At 38.6% G+C, this 9,339-nt stretch overlaps 1 long non-coding RNA gene across 1 annotated transcript; it reads left to right on the forward strand.

The window, feature by feature from the left end:
• Nucleotides 1-390: 390 nt before the first annotated feature.
• LOC119741864 lies at nt 391-2,300 on the forward strand. Its single transcript, XR_005272781.1, has 3 exons — nt 391-994; nt 1,617-1,710; nt 2,034-2,300. It is a non-coding gene; the product is annotated as an uncharacterized LOC119741864 (long non-coding RNA).
• Nucleotides 2,301-9,339: the final 7,039 nt, after the last annotated feature.

The raw sequence follows: 9,339 nt of genomic DNA on the forward strand, positions 1-9,339 counted from the left end.
CTTCAAGGCAGTCAAGTGTCTTCACGGATGTAGCAAGCATTCAGCTTCATTTCTGATTTCCAAGGCAGATCGTTCTCCCTGCAACTGGGTGGATGAAACCCTGTCCCACTGGAAAGACTACCAGGGTCAAGGTTGGCAACGACATTTCTTTCTCCTTCGTCCAGAGTTCGGCAGTCCTGTGTGCTGGCACCAACCTTGTTCTGCTTAGCCATGGACACTATCCTGTCACAGTGTGAGGATTCAATGCAGGCAATCACAGGTTTACCGACCTCCTGTCTGCAGATGATGCTGCTCTCTTCAAAGGATCCAACCACATGGGGAGAACTTCTCGCAACCTTTGACCGTAAAGCCATTTACGTGGGCCTAAACCATCATGGACTAAAACCAAGGTTCAGTCACTATGCGGTCCAGCACCTGTTCAAATTTCTCTGGATTGGGATGTTGTCGAATCTGTTGAGTCCTTTTGTTATTTTGAGTGCACTATCGACTCATCAGGTTTCTGCAGTAAGGACATACTATGCAGAATTGGCATCGCCAGTACCATCATGGGCTAACTTGATTGTCTTTGGAGAAGCAAGGCTAGTCTTTTGGTAAACTTTGGTTTTATCGCGCATGAAAGAACAAGAACGCATTCAAGCTTTCCACATGCAGTGTCAGTGTTGTATACTTGGAGTTTCATGGTGCAGTTTCATTTCCAATGCAATCATCCAGGTAACATTTTGTCTGAGATCTGAGGGAGGTGACACACCCTTTTTGGTCATGTTCGGCGTCTCCAAGCTCCTGCCCCTGCTCGTCTTGCCCTTGATGCTGCCGTCCAGTTCCACCTTGGCCAACAACCTGCCACCTGGACTACGCCTCGTGGTCGTCCCCGGCTTCCCTGGCTTAAGCAGGTTGTGGATGCTGTGTAGCTGTCACCAATCCTTTGCTCTTGATCAGGGAGGTTGGAGGTCACTACAACTCACTGATGGTCAAGTGCAGCAGTAAGTAAGTACATGTAAGTACCACTTTAATGTCAGATGCATGCTTTTGTTTCTCTTACAATTCACTGTTTTCCAAGTTAAACTTTGATTTGTTTTTTGCTTACTGTAAAGTACATGTACAGTATATGTTCCTCTTTGAAAAGCTCATTTAATCTTTTTGTTAAGAGTTGTGGCAGTACAAGTTTCTTTGGCTATTTGTGGGGTTGAATTTTCGTTGTACAAAAATGTATACATCAATATTAGGTTTTGCCCTTCACCGATGTATCAACACTTTAAACACGTAGAGTGTGTTTTCTTCCGAGTGAAAGTTAGAAAGCAATCCCTGGGATGGGACTCAAACACATGACGTCCTGCTTTCTAGTCCAGATGTAGAAAGCATGAGGTTGTGGGTTTAAGTCCCACCCGAGTGATTGTTTACTAACTTTCAATCAGGAGGTAACCCACTGAGTATACATCTACATTATGTTTTTGTTGCTGAAGAGCAAAATCTGATATTGAAGCTTCTCGGAGGTGTGATCTTTGGCATTCTGAGGTCCAGTGTCAAAGTCAGACTTGCTAGTTTCGGTATACATAGGTTGTTTGAGTACTGGAACTATTAGTATTAGATCCTTAAACATTGGATTTTGTTGTTTGCAGAAGTCATCAACCACAAATCTGCATGTTTCTCCCAGTTGCCAGTGTGCTCTCCAACAGCATCACTCTGCGTGCCAGTATTATTAATATTTTTCAGGTGAGTGAACTTTGTAGATTTTGGGGGGTTTGGGGGTATATTTTATTTATTTATTTTTTTCCTTACAAAGCTTACTGGTTTGTGTATATTTATTTGAATAATAAAGCTCATTGAATGCAAGGTTTGCAGTATCATGGTGTGAATAATCTGTCTTTGTGATTTGTGTTGTACTGCCCTGAAATTCAAGAGATATCATTCACACGGTGTTACTTCAAACCTTCCATTCATTCACCGTGTTCATCATGCAAATCTTCAAGTCTCATTCAGTACTGAACCCAATAGATCCTGAAACATTTGATTTTCTTGTATTGACTTATTTGTAGATGTTCTCAACCACCAATCGAAATGTTGTCTCCCAGTTGCCAGTGTGGTCTCCAACAGCTTGACTCAGACTGTGCATGTTAGTCTTGAAAATTGTTCAGGTGAGTGAGATTGTTTGATTTTAGGGATTTTTTCCATTGTGTTCAGTTCAAGAGTGACTTGGATAACAGGAATTGAACCATATGCACCAGATGCCATGCACTTCTATTACTGTTGCAAACATGTAACCCTGAGAAAAGATAAGAGTTTACAAAGTTGTTCTGATCTGGGGTTTAACTATTCCAATCGATGTTTATGTAGCTAATACATAACATTTGATCTTAAATTCAAAACTTAAACATTTCATGATGGACAAAACTGTAACAAAGATATAACACAAATTTGGAATAATGAAAAATAATGTGAAATAATGAAAGAATTCTCATCTAGCAAGCACTCATTGGCCCAGTTTGGGCAGGTCATTCTTGCAAACCCGGGTGGATGCTGGGGTGAGATCCTGGTCCGAGTTGTGAGAACAATAAAAATATTTGCGGCAAAAACAGACTGCCCGAGCTCGGACGGCCATTGCGTGAGAAAAGGTTTCTGACTAGATCAATAGAGGGCGCTGTTTCTAATGTTTTTCTCATGTAGAATTTTCGGTACTTTTATCCCAGATTTTCTCATTCCCAAACAAATTGTGGATTCAGGAACAAACTTTTTCGACAGGGTACACCATAATCTACATGTCTGTGCACTATTGTAAAATTCATGTCTCTGAAAAATTCGGCGAACCAGACCCGAGGCGAGCGAAAATAGGCCTCGTCCCAAAGGGTGGTGTAGGGGGGTGATTGTTAATGTTTCTTCTCTTTAAAAACTTACTGGTTTGTAGTAGCACTGTGTGAATGATCTGTCTTTGTGATTTGTGTGGTTCTGAAAAGAACAAGGTTTCTCTGAACCACATAACTCTCAACAGGGGTTATTCACACGGTGTTCAACTGTCTTGATTTGATTAAAATGACAAGCATGCAACTTTTTCTGGGATCACCTGATTTCCTCGTTTTGTAGACCATTTGTGCCATTAAAGTAAAACACTTTTTTGGGGAGGGGGAGGGAGATTTCCAATTACATGCTTCTAAAAAGAAGATAATAATGCTTATATATATGTAGCTTTATACTTGAAGCATTTCAGTAATAATTAAACATTGTGTGCATAGTTCAACATAATTCAACCACATATGCAAACAGAGGTTAAGTAAAAACAAATGACCGTGAACTTATCCTTGATTTTTCAAATTTGGACAATGTACACTTTTGGACTTTAACACATCCCTGCTAATATCATACTTTTGCATGAGGCAGGTACAAAGTCATTGTGTCCAGTAGGTGCTGAGCAGTTTGCTAGACATGAATTTGGTATTGTGCTGTTTCTGATGAACTATTTTCTGTTTTATTCTATTCAGGGAGGTACAGTAATAATAAGCGGCTGAAATGAAGCTTTGCCGACATCCTTCTTTCAAACATGTCAAGGCAGAGTTACTGAGTGATTCTACCATCTCAGTCAGCATTTAGAATTCAAATTGCCAAACATGTATGACGCATTCAAGAATGGCCCTAAATTGTCTTCTGCTGTTACAAGCAACATGTACATGTATATCATTCACTTGAACCTTAAGAAACATGAAATGGGAAAGTGTCTTCACAAAACTCTGTCTAAAGTATCACTCATGACAAACCTGTCACACAGTGTATGTGTGCATCTTTTCAAACTGTGGACAAATATACCAGAGAACAAAAGAGAACAATGTTATCCACGATTCCCAAAAAAGTTAAGAGTACAAACAAAAGAGGGACAATAGGACGTCAACGATAGACGGTGAACATGCGTTTATGTGGCTTGGTGAACATTCTTTTTTGGGAATCCATGCAGTGGAAAACCCTGTTGGCTGCGAGACAGTTCCTGACTGACCGCCAGTGACATACATGTACATGGCGATTGATACGTTGACAGTACATCTGTGTTATTTTCCAGTTCATCTTGCAGTTGAATAGATGCAGAAAATAACTAAATGGGCAAGAGACAATATGCACACAGTATGTTCTGTACCAAATCAACATGCAACTCTGTAATGTTTGAGATATTCAATTTCATTGATTTCAAATATTTAATTGATTCCACTGTTAGACATAAGACAAGAATACCCACCAGAAATGTTATTATTGAAAAAAAATGTGCTAGTTCTCATAAAATTGATTATAGTGGTTTGTTGGCTTGAACATATTTTACTTAGCTGAATTTTTTTTAAAAGGGGCAGTGGCATGTGTATTTACATGTGAATGTCTACTGAGCTAATTTCCTGTGCCATGCTCCTACTATATGAACATGTAGTCTCGTCTGCATTCTAGGGCCTGTTCTTGAAAACGTTTTCCCTTGCTCCTTTATAATACTTGTTTCTGGTAGTGTTGGGGGGGGGGGTAGGGGTATAAGCTCCTATTTTCTTTATGAAGACACTTTTGTGATATGTTCTTGTTATATAAGCATTTGACATGTACTGGTTCATATCTGACTTGGATACTCAATGTCAAAATATTCAGAGGACACATATTATGGGTTAAGGAAGCATAACTATTTGGAACTGTTTTGTTGTTAAATCGCCGTAAATTGTTTGTGTAAATCTATTGCTTTTTGGGCTATAAACGTTACTCCTCATGTTATTTATCAAGTGTATTTTCAATAAAATTGCTCACGATGACAAGATTCTAATGCACTCTTTATTTTCTAAATTCCTTACTTTGAGGTTAAACCTTCTTTTTGAGTCACAGGGGCAATTTTTTCCCCCGAACTACATCGCCAATGGGGGTATACGGTACAACTTTTTGGGCTTTAAACTATGACGTTTTGGACTTCACTGTCTTCTCTGTAAAAAAAAGAGACAAAATACAAAATAAGAACACAAGAAATTAATTTGACCCTAATGAAATTCGGGACTTTATTTCCCTTAAAAACAAGAAAATCCTCCAAAGCCTAAAATTAAATGGAAAAAATTGGATAAATACGGATATTGGAAATTTAGAACCATAGCCTCACGGTCAACAAATAAAAGTATCATAGAGGGCACTCAAAAATCCTTTATTACTGGATGTAGTTTGGGAAAAGACAATTCGCTACCCCACCATAGCAGCACAAGGGGGATGTTGGGGTGGGCACAATCGACTTGACCCTGTCCAGGCCTTGCACACTGTAAACAGGTCCCGGCAAGCGAAGCAAAGGCAGGGTGACCATGGCCAAATTCTGTTAAGCAAGTAAATATACACAACCTTTTACTTATACTGTGAGTAATCCTTTACATTTCCAAAAGATTCAACAATTACAAAAGGATATCAGATATGGTAACAATAAATAGGACTTAGCTTACTTTTAGATGAAATTTGTCTTTTCCTCCCTTTCTGAAGTGTTAAGAAATTAGCTATATTGTCATTCTCAAACATTTTGATAGTACATGTACTAAAATAGGTGACATCTTTCATGTAGACATTTGAATTATTGGTATTTTAGTCAATTGCCATTGTTACATATTTGCCTTTTCCAATGTAGCAACCACCAAGTCGTCAAGCAAGCCTGTTCTTCAATAAAATACTTCATAAAACATAAGTCAAATTTGTCTTCTATTTTTTTGAACTGATTGTTTCCTTTTGGGGGGGGGTGGAGTGTAATGAGACTAATCATCTGAGCACGTACTCATTTGAATAAATAATATGATTGTGTGAAGTTTCAATAACATAAATTAGTGCAGTCATTTCCTTTAACAAAAACTTCTTGTGCAACGGCTTTGAAATTTGTTTTCTGCATTATTTTTTTTTTAATTGAGGTGATGTTTTTCTGTTTTGAATGCATTATTATTTTATGTGCTGTTGTTGTTTTTGTTACACATATATAGATTTAGGACTTCCAGAGTGTACACCTTTAAGATGATGCACTGGGTCCCATTATGACATCATCATGGCTTCTGATTTGGTATCTACATGTATACTAAGAAAGGAACGACATCTGTCTGTTTGCCCTTCCCCTAACGCAGAACAAAAATCACTGAGACAAGTCTACTGATTGGCAAATGGGGGCGCCATTCACTTTTTACGGTGTGCCGCTATATTTTTTGGGTGACGCGCTGTCCTTATTTTGATCCCGTGAAAGTGTTCAGTTCAGGCTAACGAGGCGTTGCATAGCTTAGCCTGTGCACCCGTACAATCATTAAAGTTACTGATTGGCGAATGGTGGGTCATTCACTTAATACGGTGTGCCGTTATTTTGTTTTGTAAACGCGCTATCCTTTTGATCCCGTGAAAGTGTTAATAAGATGCTGCCCGCTCGTTTTACGCTGCCTGGCCTTGCACAGCTAATACAACCGTTAAAGTTATGAACTGCCCTCTTTTTGCGAAAATGAAGGGACGTAATGTACATTGTACGACGTTTCAAAGCCACGTGTACGTGCTATACATGTGGAAGAACTATGCATGGTTTAAACCTATCTGCCGCAACTTGCGCAAGGGTATTTTTTGCCCACGCCGCGTCAACTGTTTGAACATTTTTACAAGCTGGGAACTTGGCACTGTTGAGGCAAATGTTTACGCTGTCATTTAATGGGCAATTCAAGATTATATCTGTACGGATTCATTTGTCAGCAATTTTTGAAAAAGGAAAGGTCTTTTCAACAGAACTTCCGGTCTGATGACGTCATACGCCTAAAACTTCGCACACATCTTAAGTTGGTCAAGGTCATCATACACACCAATATTTAGGCGATTCCGACAAACTTCGCCACAGACATCTATTCAAAATACATTTTTGAAAATTTTCAACCTGTTGCTAGAGGGCGCTCGAAAGTTAAATGACGTCATTGGTAGATGATTTCAAGAATACTATTAGCCAAGAGGCTAACACCGTTGAAAGCAAGTTCATATCTATTACCACTTTTAAATAATAAGCCACTTCCGGTTTTGGCCTTTTTCGACCGGAAGCAAGGGTCACGTGATTTCACGCACACTGAAAGAAATAAAGACCTCGACCTACTCTACCACTTGCCGGCAACAGAATGCTGCGGACGCGTACTGTTGATTTCTTATGCATTTTTAAATATCAAAAGTGTCTCAATTTAATTGCCAATAAATAAACACCTGATGACGTCATCATGACGTCATCATTACACAATGTTGTTTGAATTAGGGTCTTTGCTTTAACAAAGTTTGGTGTAAATGAATTACTGGCAAAGAGTCAAAAATGTCCTTTGAAAACCGACATTTTTTTTCAAAATTTTGTGTACAAAGTCTATGGGAAAAATTAAATATTCAAAAATCTATAATAAATTAGTCGATGACGTCATCATGACGTCACTCTTCCGGGCACATCTCTGCTATAAGGACTATGACTATCCTAACTTTCAATGGTTAATGACATAGATTAATGCCAAAAGTGGCACTGAGAAAAAACGTGTACAAAGTCTATGGGATTTTGGCGACAAAAAGAAGAAGAAGAAGAAGAAGATACAAAAAAAATGAGAACAGAAAGAAAGGCTTTTCCGCTTTTATGCGGAAAAGCCAAAAAAAGAAAAAAGAAAAAAAAAATCTTAACGAAAACAAGAGCTGTTTCGGTGTGTCACCGAAACAGCTAAAAAAAGAAAAGAAAAAAAAAATCTTAACGAAAACAAGAGCTGTTTCGGTTTGTCAACGAAACAGCTGATAACAAAAACAAGAGCTGTTTCGGTGTATACATCGAAACAGCTAAAAAAAAAAAAAATCTGAAAAAAAAGGCTTTTTCGCAAAATTTGCGAAAAAGCCAAATAGCAAAATATGAGCTGTTTTGGTGTGTACAACAGTCCATTGTTGTAGATGGTTGAGCTTATTTTGCATGCTGAGTGTTTCATCATGATCAGTGAAGTCCTGGCTTAGAGTCAGATCGTCAACGCATTTATAATGTTTTATCACAGAAAACTTAGTAACAAAACCATTGATAATTACCAAAAAAAATTACTTTTTGAATGTTTAGTCCTCGAGGAAATCCAGCATGCAAAATCTAGCAAGAGCAAAAAAACACTGTAGAACCGAAAAGATTGTGAGCGATCTAAGAAAAAAAAACTACAAAACCATGGAATTAAGGAAGTTATAGCCCCTAACTTGATCAATTTATCGACTCTATTAAACAATATTGTGATCGATTCTGTTGTGATCGACTCTGTCAAACGCCCAATCGAAGACACCGCCAATTGAAGATGAGCATGACCTACATCAGCGATGGCTCATGGTACTGGTCTGTTGATTGTGACGATTCCAAAGCTAGCAGAAAACGCGTGGGTTGTCATCGAATCTGAACATTAACTGTAATTCCTCTGTGGGCCAGAGAAATTTCTGATTTAGGCTTCAGAAAAATGAGCCCAGAGTAGCAGCTCGGTGGAGGGGGGCATGGGAGCACGTGCTCCCCCCCCCCCCCCATCGGATGTCCGTGCCCCCGGGTGCCCCCCCCCCCCCCATTTGAAATCTTGAAATGAACAAAAAAATTATACACCGGGCTGTCGAAATGAGCGCTTGAAGGCAATTAATATATCAACCATTCAAAATGTATTATTACGTGCGCGTATGCCAATGTATTTTACTTTTGTCATGCCAAAACTGGTGGGCAAACTACGTCCGCAATGAATATGCATTGTTGTATAAAGTCGAGGGCATACACTGTGAATTTCAAGAACACATCGATTTCCCCGTTAGAATAGTAACAGTTAGTTGATGTGTTGTAAGTTTGGAAACAGTCAATGCCATATAACTACTAAGCGAGTATTCGAAAGAAATTTCTTCCCCGTGAGTATGTTCTTTATAAGTTTATACGCTGATTTGTGTAGCTGTCCATAATTTCATTCATGCATTCATTCTTGGGACTGTGCTCTTTGAGATACTGGCCTAGCCCCAAGTAGGCCTACCTTGAGAATTATTAGCTGTTTCGGTGTACACACCGAAACAGCTCTTGTTTTTGTTATTTTTTTTCGCTTTTTTTACAGCTATTGTTTTCGTTAAAGTTTTTTTTTTTCCTTTTTTTTTTTTTAGCTGTTCAATTGGGAAAAGGAATTTGTTTTCGTTAAAGTTTTTTTTTTTCCTTTTTTTTTTTTTTTTTTTTTTTTTTTGGCTTCTTCTTTTTGTCGCCTAAATCCCATAGACTTTGTGCACGTTTTTTCTCAACGCCACTTTTGGCATTAATCTTTGTCATACATCATTCAAAGTTAGCATAAGCATAGTCCCTATAGCACACATGTGTCCCGAAGATTGACATCATGGTGACGTCATCGACTA

Source organism: Patiria miniata, unplaced genomic scaffold, assembly GCF_015706575.1.
Source record: "Patiria miniata isolate m_02_andy unplaced genomic scaffold, ASM1570657v1 HiC_scaffold_5, whole genome shotgun sequence".
NCBI classification, from domain to species: domain Eukaryota; kingdom Metazoa; phylum Echinodermata; class Asteroidea; order Valvatida; family Asterinidae; genus Patiria; species Patiria miniata.